Genomic DNA, 14802 nt, shown 5'->3' with positions numbered 1-14802 from the left:
TGAAATTTACCCTTATCTTCCTAGTTTGGAACCAGTCTATTACTACTTGGTATCGCCTTGCCTTCCTCTCCATTAGAAGGTTCTATACCTACACCATTTATTCCCTCTTTTATTGTTCTGATGCTGTTGTCATTTACAGATTAACCTCTCTGGTTCCCTGTTGTAATTATTTGGTTTTGTATAGTTCTTGAAAGTTCATTTCCTAGGTTGGTATCTGGCTTGTGCAATCCTGCATCATAGCTTCAGCCTGTGGTCTGATGTCATTTGTTCTCAGATCGAAGGACTCCCTTTAATAATTCTTGTAAGTTTGGTTTGGTTTTTACATAGTCCCTTAATTTGTGTTTATCTAGAAATGTCATAGTTTCACTATCATGTCTGAACAAGAGTTTTGCAGGATATATTATTCTTGGCTGGCAATTTTTCTTTCAGGGTTTTATATATGTCACCCCATTGCCTTTTTGCCTGCATGTTTTCTACTTAATTATCTGAGCTTAGTCTTATTGTTTCTCCTCTGTATGTGACTTTTTGTTTTTCTCCAGTTACTCTCAGGATTCTTTGTCTTTGGTTTTAATGAGTGAGATTATGATATGCCTTGGTGATTTTCTTTTGGGTTGTATCCTATATGGGGTTTGTTGAGCTTCTTGGATGGTCAGCTTTTCATCTTTCATGATATTGGGGAAGTTTTCTGTCAGCAGTTCTTCAGTGATCCTCTCTGTATTTTCTATTTTCTCCCCCTGTTCTGGAACTCCAATCACTCGAAAATTTTTACTTTTGATTGTATTCCACATAATTCTCAGGGTTTCTTCATTTTTCTCTGTTCTTTTTTCTGATTTTTCCTCAGAGTTGTATCCAAGTGTTTGTCTTCAATTTTGCTGATCCTGTGTTCCATCGTTTCAAACCTGCTGCTCAGCTCTTCTATGACTGTCCATTTCTGAAATCTTGTTGTTTATTGTTTGGATTCCTAATTGTTTTTGTATGATTTCTAGTTGTGAATTTATTTTAGCATTTTGTTCCTGTATCATTTTCCTGAATTCTTCCATTTTTTGTCTTTAATTTTCCATGAATTTGTCTATTTTTTCCTCCTTTTTGCTTGAACTCTTGGATAGCTCTGAATATTTGAGATTTGAATTCCCTATCAGGTAGTTCTAGTACCTTTTCTTATATGGGAAAGACATCTGGTGTTTTATTTTGGACGCCTATTGGAACCATCTTGTCCTGTTTTTGTATATGTTTTGATATTGTCTGCTGTCTTCGGGATATTCAGTAGTTATTTTCCTAGTGTTTTTATTGTAGATTTGTTTGTATCTTCCTGCTTTATTTTATTTGGTTATGTCTGACCAGGCTGGCTGTGAATTCTTTGTTGTTTTCTCATCTGTGGGCACGATACTTTTCACCTCCTTCTCCAATTGGCAGGGTAAATCACTCAGGTATGGTACAGCAGAGCAGGTCCAGCTGAAGGGGAGTTTGTTGCGAAAGGTTTTTCATGGCACGTACTAGGGTCAACAAGGTAGGCCAAGAACGAGTGCAGGGCAGGGTCCAGTAGGCCGTGCCTGTGCTGCGTGGGGGTGTGATGTTCAGTGCTTGGTGCAGGTAGGCAAGAATGAGGGGGAAATTGTGATGTGTGGATGTAAGATGGGCATGGGAAAGAGGAGAGAGGAACAGGAGCCAAAAACATACAAAGAAACAAAAAAGAGTGCTAAGGGAGCTTGCCATTGGAGTGGAGGATGAGAGACTGAGAAATGGAGTAAAACAAAAAGGTGTAAAGAAAAAGAAAAGGTGTAAAATTAAAAAAATGAATAAAAAATTAGAAAAAGAAAAGTCCCCAGGGATCCCACTGGTGTGGCCGCGAGGACTGTGGAAGTTGCTTCCAGGCCATGAAGTACAGCCTGGCTAGAAGGGGTAGAGGTGTTACACAGCGCCAGGTATTCAGGAGACAGGAAGAGAAGGTAAGTATAGAAAGAAGAGAAACTGAGAAATGAAGAAAGATAAAAATGAAAGAAAGTGAGAAAAGAAAAGAAAACAAAACAAAAAACCAAAAAAGAAAACATGGAAAAAGAAATGCCCCTAGTGATCCCACTGTGTGGATGTGCAGACTGAGGGAGTAGCTCCCAAGCCATGAAGTACTGCCTAGCCAGAAGTGGCTTGCAAGCTGAGAAAAGAAAAATAAAACAAACAAACAAACAAAAAGCCCCGGGGATCCCACATGCACCACAGCATGGGCGGGGATGTAGTTCCACAGTCGAGTGGCATTTCATAGCCTTTTAGGAAGATGCAAAGATGGCACACAGAGCCAGGTATTTGAGAGAAAGGAGGGGGAAGTGGTGAGAGGTATGAAAGAAATCAAAAGAAGCAGAAAAAAGCAACACCAGCAACCAACAAATGGCACTCTGGGAGCCGGCCAGTGTGGGCAGGTGGAATCCAAGCAGCACAGGGGTGAAGCCAGTGCTTCCTGGCTATCATGGTTTGAATTGTGTCTCCCCAAAACTGTGTGTGTTAATTTGGCCATGCCATGATTCCCAGAATTGTGTGGTTGGCCTCCATTTTGTGATTGTAACTTTATGTTAAATAGAATTAGGGTGGGATTGTAACATCACCCTTACCCAGGTCACATCCCTGATCCAATGTAAAGGGAGTTTCCTTGGGGTGTGGGCTGCACCACCTTGTATCTCTTGTAAGAGATAAAACGAAAGGGAAGCAAGTGGAGAATTGGGGACCTCATACCATCAAGTAAGCAGTGCCAGGAACAGAGTGCATCCTTTGGATCAGGGTCCCTGCACCGAGAAGCTCCTGGTCCGGGGGAACACTGATGAGAAGGCCAAGAAAGAGAAAAAGCTTTCCCCTGGAGATGACACCCTTATTTTGGACTTTTAGACTACTTTACTGTAAGGAAATAAACTTCTCTTTGTTAAAACCATCCATTTGTGGTATTTCTGTTATAGCAACACTAGATGACTAAGACACTGGCCAAGAGACTGTTGCTACAGGAAGCAGAGGAGGCTGAGTTGTGGTGAAGAAGGGTGGAGTGTGCGAAAGTGTATATCACTGGTTACCAGTTTTCTGTCTCCTGCTGGGAGCTCCATGAAGCTGCTTTCCTGTACTTCCTGTTCACTGATCTCCAACAGGAGTCCAAGATGGCTGATCTGTGCTGCGTTATCTGATGGGGGACTTCTGCATGTATCTCTCCTCACTCTCTGTTCTCTGTCAGTTTCTTATTCCAGTCAGTGCTTGGCTGAGTTCATCTCTTCATTTGATGCTTAGGGTTTCAGGCTTGACATTTGTCTCTGTTTGACTCAGTTTTTCTGATCTTAGCTGTAGAAGGATGGCATGGTGCTTCTGTCTGTAGCACCATATTGCCCGGAAGTCTCTTCTAAAAATTTGTGAAGTGCTTACAGCCATAGTACCTGAGGTAAGACTCAACAGATCTAACTATGTAAAAAGTACCTGGTCTTATAGATGTTTAGGGATAAAATCATCCAAGGAAAAGTACAAAGTGCTAGGGGTAAGTCTTCTTTGAAGAATCTTTTCTTAAGAATTTGAAGAGTGAACCACATGAAGTGCTTAAAGAAACTCTTTCAGATTGACACCAACCTGAGAGTTGAGTAGGTGGGTTTAGTGATAATCTCGATCTTCCATGTGGTTACCAACTCTTCAGGTTTTAGCTTGCAAAGGAATTGTTGTAAGTTCTGGACTGAATTTCAAAAGCCAAAGGCTTGTGCAAGACTCTGTAGTTTTATAAAATTTCTCTGGAAACTGTATAAACTTCTCTAGCTCAAGGACATAGGGGGGTATAGTGATTAATAAAATACTTATATTTTAAAGAGTGGATTTGGATGCATGGACAGTATAAATTTCCCTTTTGCTATAATCTTCTGATTTTAATTATTTGTGTGATGTCAGGTGGATATAATTGGGAATTAAATAGACAAAGACTCTAATCTCAAGAGGTGCATAGTGCTCAGAACTTGGGGCCAGATTCCAACTTAGGGAAAGACATTAAGATAAGAGCTGGGATGGTAAGATCAAAATCAGAGCACTACTCCAGGGAGACATTCAGGGAGTAAGAGTCAACATAACATTCAAAATGGAGGTTGCTGCAGGGGTGGAGGTGGAGGGAGCATGTTTGAGTAACCAAAAAATGAGTTGCAGTGTAATCAGAATGGGATATGAGCCCAGATGAATTTTGGAGATTTAGGACTTACTCAGCATACGAGGCTCATTTAAATATCCTAAGAGTGGTGGAAAGTAGACTTCTCATAAATTGCTAAGCAAATGTTGTGAGGATGCTCCTATTAGGGAAGGACCCTGTCTGCCTACTCCTGCAACCTCCCTGTTTTATCCTCTAATGACTTTGGTCTGTGAACGTATGGGAACCATGGGGTTTTGTCCATGCATATAAGGGCAAGTAATAACCTCTTTGTCCTCAAGGTTTTATATTTAGTTTCTTTCTATTGCACTCCAGTTTCTGTATTGCTGTCTAGTGTTCTTGTGTCACAGTGATTCCTAGCTCACGAACTTACAAAATGGCTTCCTATGGCTTCAAATCTAATATTCAGATATCCAAGGGTCACAATTAGCACCAATCTATCTCTCCCATGTATCACTGTTTCCTTATAGGGTCTTCTAACAAGTCAAGCCTTTTTCTCTCCCCCAGTCACCCGTTACCTGATAACACTTTTCCATTTACTTTCCCTAATCCAAAGTCTCCACTTCTTTCCAAGCTCACATCAAGACTCAGCTGGTCCAAGAAGCATTTCCTGGTTCAGTTTACCTTACAGTGAGTTTTTCTTTTTCCATACTACCTACTCTCTTAAACTTAGAATTATTTTCAAGTTGACTCATGTATGTGTAGCTTTTTGCCTAATTACACTCTAAATTGCTAAGCATCATCCTTCACTTCTTGTATATTCTCTTTGATCCTCAAATATAAAGTTGAATACACAGGAGGTACTCAAGTAATGCTTATGGAGTGTATGAAGATATCCCTGCACTACTGTGATCCCCTATTATAGAATGAGAAGAACTGGTTTCATAATAGAGCAAATGTTTAATTTTTATGATCCTTAGTTAACAGGAGAAATGAGCACTGATTAATTAATTTACATTGCTCTAAGTTACAGTGTATTGTGTCTTACTTTGGGAATTTTAGAGTAAAATAATTTCACCATTATCAGCATTTCCACTCTAAATGTCTGAATATCCATTTTATTTGAGTGAGAGAGAATTTGGGTTGCTGCTTTGGTGGTATTATGGTACCACAGATTCAAATTAAATTGGACAGCATATCAGCACAGGTGCATTTTAGGTGACTCAGAGGAGCAGCATCTTCCAAAGTTAGATATGTGATAGAAGGAGCAGTTATTAATCTATGGAATACTATTATAGGTATATATATATATATATATATATACAGATGGACCTGGAATGCATAATCCTGAAGGTGCTTATGAGTGGAACCTCTTTTTCATACATAGCTGTCTTCTTTGTTGTTGAATCTTTGGTTAGGCAAAAGGTTGCTGTGTGGTCTTTTATCAATGTCACAGACTCTAACAACTTTTTAAGGATGACTTGCTTCTATGCCCCAAATTTTATTTCCTTGTGTTGCAACCCAGCAGTGAATATTCTATTAATGACTGCTCTGCATATTAAATGGATAGTGTTTTGTTGAGAAGGACCTATTTTTCTTTCAAACCGGTAAGGATATCATGTGCCAGATGGTTAATTCCCATGGGTTAATGAGTGTACCCACACACTTCATGATTTAAAAGATCCTGTGGACATTTCTTTTGGTGCAAAGAGTGCTAGATTTTAATTTACACTTGTATGAAGTACATATTTTCTTTTTACTGCTAATACCTGGAAAATATATTTTTTATTCATAATGTGTGAAATAAATACTTCTTAGTTATATAATCTTCTGATGTTTGAGGTTTAAAAATTTTCAGAAATATAAGTTCTGGTCAAATTTAAGATTGCATTTTAATTATCAATTGGGTTTCAATTAGAGAGTAAGAATATTGCTTTCTGATGTGTGTGTGTGAGGGGCAGTAATTGGCAACATTCAAATGAATCGTTCTGGTGTCCGTATTTCAACATGATTTATGTTTTTAACTGATGAGAGTTCTTTACTTTGTCATGTTCAATTAATAGACTAATAATTTATAACCATTTAAGAGTAAGAAGATGCTTGTAAAGCAGTATTGCTAAAATGCCCAAAGATTGTGATAGGTATAAAATTAGGTTTGAATCTGTCTTGCGAAAATACTAAAATAAAACTCATCACGCACTAAGGTAATAATAGTTTATCCATATAGCAGAGTTTATGTAATAGTTCATGCCCTAGGGGTTCCAGGGTATAAAGAGGAAACAGAAAAACCAAATAAACTCTCACCATAAATTATTTATACCAACAAAAATATATGTGCAGCTTTTTAACATAAATGATAAAATGAGTTTTTACCAAACTCGTTGCCATCAAGTTGATTCTGTCTCATAAAGACACTATAGGACAGAGTAGAATCTCTCTATAGGGTTTCCAAGGTTGTAAATCTTTACAGAAGCAGACTGCCACATCTTTCTTCCACGGAGCAGGTGGGTTCAAACTGCCGACCTTTTAGTGAGCAGCCAAGCGCTTAACCACTGTGCCACCAGAGCTCCATAGGTTTTACAGTACCCTATAAATGACTGTAATTTGTGTGTGCAATAAAGTTAGATGGGCCACAGGCAGCCCACAGTCCATGGTGCATGCCATGACTTTCAGCAAGTTACTCAAAGCCTGCAGAGATTCAAAGTCAGAGATAGCTCATTTCTAGGTGCCAGGGTCACTTAAGGGTTTACACCCAGATTCAATTCATGGCAACTTGGACCAGCATAACTCCTTTTGTTAGATGAGAATTAAGAAAATGGCATCTTCTTATTGGGCAGGAACTGGGTAGGCAACACACTTATATTCAGTGAGGTGATAAGCAAGCAATCTAACTGTAGGGCTACTGGTGGGAGGATTTTAGGTAACCAAACAAAGGGTAGAGCCCTGGTGGTGCAATGATTAAGAGCTATGGCTGCTAACCAAAAGGTTGGCAGTTCAAATCCACCAGCTGCTCCTTGGAAACCCTAGGGGGCGTTCTACTCTGTCCTGTAGGGCTGCTAAGAGTCAGAATTGACTCGACGGCAACGGGTTTGGTTTTTTTGGTTTAAGCAAAGGGCAGGGGTCAAGTAAGGCAACAGCTGGAGACAAATAGACCAAACAAAATAATAGAATTTATTTGCTAAGTAACTGTGATATAAAGTTCTCTCATCATTTTGCATATATAGAACAGGACTAACCCAAAAAGGTTAAAAATAACATTGTATCCTGTGTCTTATATAACAGAGAGTAAATTACGATAAAAAAGAGAGAATTTTGAGACAAAGTCTACCCCGGACACTAAATACAATATATTGACATTTTGTTTTGTTTTGAGATAAAGAAATAGCTAAATGAAAAAATTAAGTGTTTCTTTTAAGCATTCAAACATAGAGTCCTTAAAGAATATAGAAACGATTTTTCATAAGATCAAGTAAAATAAAATAATATTTAGACTAAAGTACAAGAAAAATGCTTTGAGTTAGGAAACTTTAAAGCCATGAAATGCCATTCAGAGCAAAATTAAGAAAACTAGGTGTTTTGGTATCCCTGTAATATTGGACTTTAAAAAGCATTTTGGTTAATAACTGGTTGAGGAGATAAAACTTGTAGCTCATGTGGATTTGTTTTGACTCACTCCTATCTGTTATATCATGTAAGAATCAGTTTGCATATTTGCAAAGAGAACACATTATGATATCAATGTTTTTCTGATATTTTTACTTTACATTTATAACCAAAATCAGCTTATGACTATAACATTTAAGAATTCATTTCCCACTGGAGTCTATTTCACTCTACTGTTTTTAACTGTCCCTCCTGTATTACATTTCAGTTTTCCTTCATCTTTTTTTTTTTTTTTTCCAATCTGTACATTTCTTTGCTTCATTCAGTTCAATTTACTCTGCTAATGTTTGGAAAGAATACTGTAACTCTTCCTTCACTTAATGGTTTATAACCTCCTGATTTTGTGATCTTTTTAAGGGCTGTTATATCGACAAGTAAATTATACTTAACTTCAGCCAATTGTATGTACTTATGTCACTTTAAATTTAACTTTATCACTAGTTGTCAAATTCTCCCCTGTGGCCTTTTTAATGTTCCGATGTATTTGGCAATGTATTTTCTTATTGACATTTCAGTTTTGTTTTGCTGTGTGCTAAAGTTACAAGAAAACAAATGACTAAAAGTTAAACCTGAGCCAACCCAGGCTAAAGTTCAGTTTTAGGAGTCTTTGGGAAGACATTACTCTTGTTGAATGCTTAGACTTTTGAACCCCCTAGGATCCAGACTCATTCAATCAAGATCTGAATGTTGAATAAGATCTGAACATTGACTCCTATTCAGCAGGGCATAACAAAAAGGACAAGAGATCATCATGAAACTTGTCTAAGATTTAGATTTTCTTACTAGCTTTACATCTCTGTTTTTTGTTTTGTGGACAGTGAAATATGACCACAACTCTTTTAACCATTTTAGTGTGTTAGTACTTAACATTTTCCTTTAGTGCATTAATTGCTATTTTGCTTGTTTTGTTTCTTATTTCATGACCAATTTATCTTAGATGCTATAACTTGCTTTTCACAACCTTGTCAATCTTGATCTCTGCTAACTTCTCCTGCACCTAATACCATGCATGGTGCCTACTGTTGTTGTTGGGTGCTGGCTAGTCAATTCTGACTGAGAGCAACCCTACGGAGCGGAATGGAACAGCCCTATAGGATTAGTAATTGACTCAACGGCAAAGGGTTTGATTTTTGGTTTGGTATAGGGTTTCCTTGACTGCAGTCTTTAAGGAAACAGATCGTCAGGTCTTTTTCCTATAGAGCCTCTGGGTGAGTTTGAACTGCCAACCTTTCAGTTAGCCAGCTGAGTGCTTAACCATTGTGCCACCAGGGCTCCTTATGTTGCCTACAGATACTCAATATTCAATGTCTGATGAACTACAGTTGCTATCTCTCTCACACAGATACATATAAACATTAATATGAACAAAAACATGGACTGCAGCCCACTGATTATGATTTGTGAGTTTTTCCCTTAATTAAATTAAGTTTGGAAAACAAAAACAATTACCTTTTTTGATTTGATACTTCTATTGGCTAACTATACTGTAACCCACTAATGTCAAGTCGATTCCAATTCATAATGACCCCACAGGACAGAGTAGAACTGCCCCATAGGGTTTCCAAGACTGTAATCTTTATGGAAGCAGACTGCCACATCTTTCTCCCACGGAGAGGCTGGTGGGTTTGAACTACTGACATGTTAGTTAGCAGTCAAGCACTTAACCACTGCACTGCCAGGGCTCCTTAACTGTAATATAAAGTCTATAAAACTGTACTGCCTAGTACAGTAGCCATCAACTACATGTGGCTATTTAAATTTAAATGTAATCAGTTCTTCCACCACATTAGCCACTTTTCAAATGCTCAGTAGCTACAATGCTAGATTGGCTACCACATTGGACAATACAGACTACAGAACATTTCCATAACTGCAGAAAGTTCTTTTGGACAGCATTGCCTTCAAATGCTAGCTTAGAAGAGCACCCCACATAGATTATGGTAAGGCAATAAAAAATATTTTCTTTATGATTTCACATAACTTTAGGAAATGTCTGCTAGTTCAGACCTACCACAATATAGGCAGGGCCATTCTTGGTTTGAAGTGGATCAAAATGGCAGTAAATTGACTACCAACAAAATCACAGAGTAAGATTAAAACGTCAGGAGTTATTTCTGTCAAATACTTTGTAGTGTTCTCTTGATTCTTTTTCTGGCAGTCTCAATCATACAGCTATGTGTTAAGAGATCGACTTGGCCTATCTCTATGGGGTTGCTGTTGCATAATGGAGAACTTCGTACATACAGCATGTTTTCTCGATATTCTGTCCTCAAACAGAGAAAAAAAAATATTGGGAATAGATATCTCATCTCTCACCCCTACCTCTCTGAGCTATTGCAGCCAGGTGTTCAAAAGGCAATGTCCTGGTCTCTGTGTTTCTGTGTAAGGAGAGATTGATTTTCCAGTTTAGATCGGTATCAGGAAGTTACACTTCCTGCCAAAAGGAGTTTTAAGTGCCAAGTCCGCCCTCCATTGCAAAGAGAAAACAGATCACCCACTCAGACAGCAGATAGTAAACAGATCACACTAATTAGAGAAAAGATATGCAGCATCTAAAAAACAGAGCCCAAACACCTGAGAGTAGTAATAAGAGTGAGCCTTTAAGAGACCTCTTGTTGATATCCTTAAAACAAGCTTTTAACAAATTATACATGGAGGCTAAGATTAAACCCCTCCATAAAAAGTGATTTTCCAGTATAGACCAGCAAAGGACTAAGAAATTGTTGGATATGAAAAAAAAAAAAAAAATCCAGATGGAACTAGAACATAAACTTTTTATTTGCATACCAGCAAAAGAGCTTTCACCAGATCTTGGTGAGAAGAACTAGAAGTTGTTATCAGAATTTTACTGTTTTGTTGATTATACTATAATTTCCTGTATATATGCTACATAGAGATCTGCATCTATATGCAGATGCTACACTTCTGCAGAACTGTTAAATTGCTACAGGCAAAAGATTCCATGGTAAACAAGTTTAAGAAATACTGAGTTAAAATCACGTGAGTTAAAAAAACAACAACAATAACTGTAAGACCTATTAAAACTTTTCCCTTGTGTTGTGATTCTCTAAGAGAATGAGGGAATGATAAAGTATTTTTTTCAGGCATTTGTAATAAACATTTGATATTTTAGCTAAAGCCCAAAAGCAGAGAAAAAATAGTATAAGTAATTTCATACTATGTTGTTGTTGTTAGGTGCCATTGAGTTGATTTTTGACTCATAGCAACTCCATGTAACAGACTAGAAGGCCCCATAGGGTTTTCTAGGCTGTAATCTTTATGGGAAAAGATCATCAGGTTTTTCTCCTGTGGAGCCCCTTGGTAGGCTCAAACAGCCAACCTTTCAGTTAGCAGCCATGTGCTAACCCTTGTGCCAACAGGGCTCTTTGTTTCATATTTACAGGGTAGTTACTAAACTGAAATGATTGAAGACCAAACGAGCTGTGAAATGACATCAAGGACATCCTACATGAAGAAAGCAAGAGGTCATCAAAAAGACAGGAAAGAAAAGACCGAAATGGATGTCAGTAGAGACACTGAAACTTGCTCTTGAATGTCGAGTAGCTGAAGCAAACGGAAGAAATGATGAAGTAAAAGAGCTGAACAAAAGATTTCAAAGGGTGGCTTGAGAAGACAGAGTAAATTACTAAAATGACATGTGCAAAGACCTGGAGTCAGAAAACCAAAAGGGAAGAACACGCTCGGCGTTTGTCAAGCTGAAAGAACTGAAGAAAAAATGCAAGCTTTGAGTTGCAGTAGTGAAGGGTTCTATGGTCAAAATACTGACCAATGCAGGAAGCATCAAAAGAAGATGGAAGGAATAAACAGAGTTACTGTACCAAAAATAAATGGTCCATGTTCAGTCATTTCAGGGGATAGCATATGATGAAGAACCGATGGTAATGAAGGAAGGCCAAGCTACCCTGAAGACATTGGCAGAAAACAAGGCTCCAGGAATTGACAGAATACCAACTGAGATGTTTCAACAAACAGATGCAGTGATGGAAGTGCTCACTCATCTATGCTAAGAAATTTGGAAGACAGCTACCGGGGCAATCAACTGGAAGAAATCCATATTTATGCCTATTCCAAAGAAAGGTGATCCAACCGAATGTGGAAATTATTGAACAATATCATTAATATCACACGCAAGTAAAATTTTGCAGAAGATCATTCAAAAACGATTGCAGCAGTACATTGACAGGGAACTGCCAGAAATTCAAGCCAGATTCAGAAGAGGACGTGGAATGAGGGATATCATTGCTGATGTCAGATGGATCCTGCTGAAAGCAGAGAATACCAAAAAGATGTTTACCTGTGTTTTATTGACTATGCAAGGGCTTTCATCTGTGTGGATCATAATAAATTATGGATAACATTGAGAAGAACAGGAATTCCAGAACACTTAACTGTGCTCATGAGGAACCTGTACATAGAACAAGAGGCAGTCATTTGAACAGAACAAGGGGATACTGCGTGGTTTAAAGTCAGGAAAGGTATGCATCAGGTTGCATCCTTTCACCACCTGGTGATGCAAGTGTTTAATGCACTTGGCTGCTAACCAAAAAGTTGGAGGTGCCAGTCCATCCAGAAGCATCTTGAAAGAAAAGCCTGGGGATATACTTCTGAGAAATAGCCATTGAAAACCATATGGAGAAGGCAGCCAAGATGGCGGAGTTGTCAGACGCTTATGGTGGCCCCTCTTTCAACAAAGACTCGAAAAAACAAGTGATTCAATTATATATGGCAATATGGGAACCCTGAACATCAAAGGCGGAGTTGAAGAACTGGACTGAGTGGCAGGGGGAGGGAGAGACAGTTTGGAAGCAGCAAGGAGGTGCCAGACCTGACCTGGCAAGAGCCTGAGCCCTTCAGCCCTGATCAGCTCGGGGGTGAGTGGTGAGGCAGGCTAGTGGTGGTGCTCGGGAGGTGCATTTTCAGCACTGGCAGAGACCCAGTGTCAGATAGTCTACACAGCCACCCAGAACCAGTGAGTAGCAGCAGCCCTCATTGGCAAAAGATAAGTTCTAGCATATGGCTTATGGAGCAGCTCAAAAACACCCCCCTTAGGGAAAAACCTCTCTCCCATTTACCTCCCCACTCCCTGCTCTGCACTGAGTCCTGGACCAGCTTCAGCAATTGCTGAGTCCCCTGGGCCAGAAGTAGGATCTGTCATATGCCCAGAGCCATTCTCTCTGCCTTGGAGAGTGAACAAATTAACAAAGAGGAGAAAAAATAAACTGCTGGCTCCCCTAAGCCAGGAACACAGAGTAGGCACAGCTCCTTTGCCTAGGCACAGGCATAAGGGATCCACAGATTCTGAGTGCCTTTCCCCCTACATAGACTTGTGTGGGCCCATCTCAACAGTGTAGGCCCACATTACCGCACTACAACAGGGTATATACTTGCACTCTAACTTCGACTGTTTCAGCTGTGAAGTGGGAGGTTCTTGATATTTGACACTACTCTGCCCATTAAGCAGGGTCTTCACCTACACACACAGGGGCTTTAGGACTGGTGGCTACACCCATGCCATGCAGCCACCTGTGATAGGGACTCATGAATAAGAGAAGCCCCCCAGTCCTTATAGCCAACAGCATTAGGTGTTCATAGTCCAGCTGCAAAACCCACCCACCGATGTGCTGTAGGGAACAGGGACACATCTTCCTCCTGGACACTTCGGAGTGGCCATCAGCCCCCTGCCTTGCGCAGTGTGTCCCCCTGCTGCAGCCAGATACCTGTGACTACACCAGTCACCCATGCCTGTCTAGGACTGTAGGTGAGAGCCTACAACACACAGTTGGTGGCTATTCACCTGGGCACCCAAGCTGAATCCACACAGGAGGAGTGGGAGGACTCCTGAACTCACATACCTAGTAACAGATCTAACCACCTGGTGACAGGACATTAGAGTCTCAAAGTGCCAATAATCAAACTAGCTCATACGAGAAGCCCATTTGGGCATATCAAAACAAAACAAGAAGCTAGGACACAGTAAGCAAACATAAAATAAATAAATATAATAACTTATTAATGGCTCAAGACAACAGTCAATATCAAATCACATAAAGAGGCAATTCATGATGGCTTCAGCAAGCTCCCAAAATAAACAATCTAGAAAGTTTCCAGGGAAAGAAAATTTCTTGGAATTACCAGAGGCAGATTACAAATGATTAATATACAGAACTCTTCAAGAAACTAGGAAGGAAATTAAGCAAAACACAGAACACGCAATAGAGGAAATTAAAAAGATTCGAGAAGAGCATAACGACAAATTTAACAGGCTGCAAGAATCCATAGAGAGACAGCAATCAGAAATCCAGAAGATTAACAGTAAAATGTCAGAATTAGACAACTCAATAGAAAGTCATAGGAGCAGAATTGAGGCAATGGAAGTCAGAATTAGTGAGATTGAAGATAAAGCACTTGACACGAACTTATGTGAGGAAAAATCAGATAAAGGATTAAAAAAAAATGAAGAAACCCTAAGAATTATGTGTTGATTCTATCAAAAGGAATAACCTACAAGTGACTGGAGTACCAGAACAGGAGGAGATAACAGAAACTACAGAGAGAATTGTTGAACATTAGTTGGCATAAAACTTCCTTGATACCATGGAAGATGACAAGATACCTATCCAAGATTCTCATCGAACCCCACATAATGTAGATCCCAAAAGAAAGTCACCAAGACAGATTATAATCAAACTTGCCAAAACCAAAGATAAACAGAGAAGTTTAAGAGCAGCTAGGGATAAATGAAAAATCATCTACAAAGGAGGGTCAATAAGAATAAGCTCAGACTACTCAGCAGAAACCATGCAGGCAAGAAGGCAATGGGATGACATATATAAAGACTTGAAGGAAAAAAACAGCCAGCCAAGAATTATATATCTAGAAAAACTGTCTCTCAGATATGATGGTGAAATTAGGGCATTTTCAGATAAACAGAAGGTTAGGGAATTTGCAAAAACCAAACCAAAATTACAAGAAATACTAAACAGAGTCCTCCGGTTAGAAAATCAGTAACATCAGATAACAACCCAAGACTAGAA

Source organism: Trichechus manatus, unplaced genomic scaffold (genome assembly GCF_000243295.1).
Source record: "Trichechus manatus latirostris isolate Lorelei unplaced genomic scaffold, TriManLat1.0 scaffold00009, whole genome shotgun sequence".
Classification (NCBI taxonomy): Eukaryota; Metazoa; Chordata; class Mammalia; order Sirenia; family Trichechidae; genus Trichechus; species Trichechus manatus.
This window is presented reverse-complemented; position numbering follows the sequence as displayed.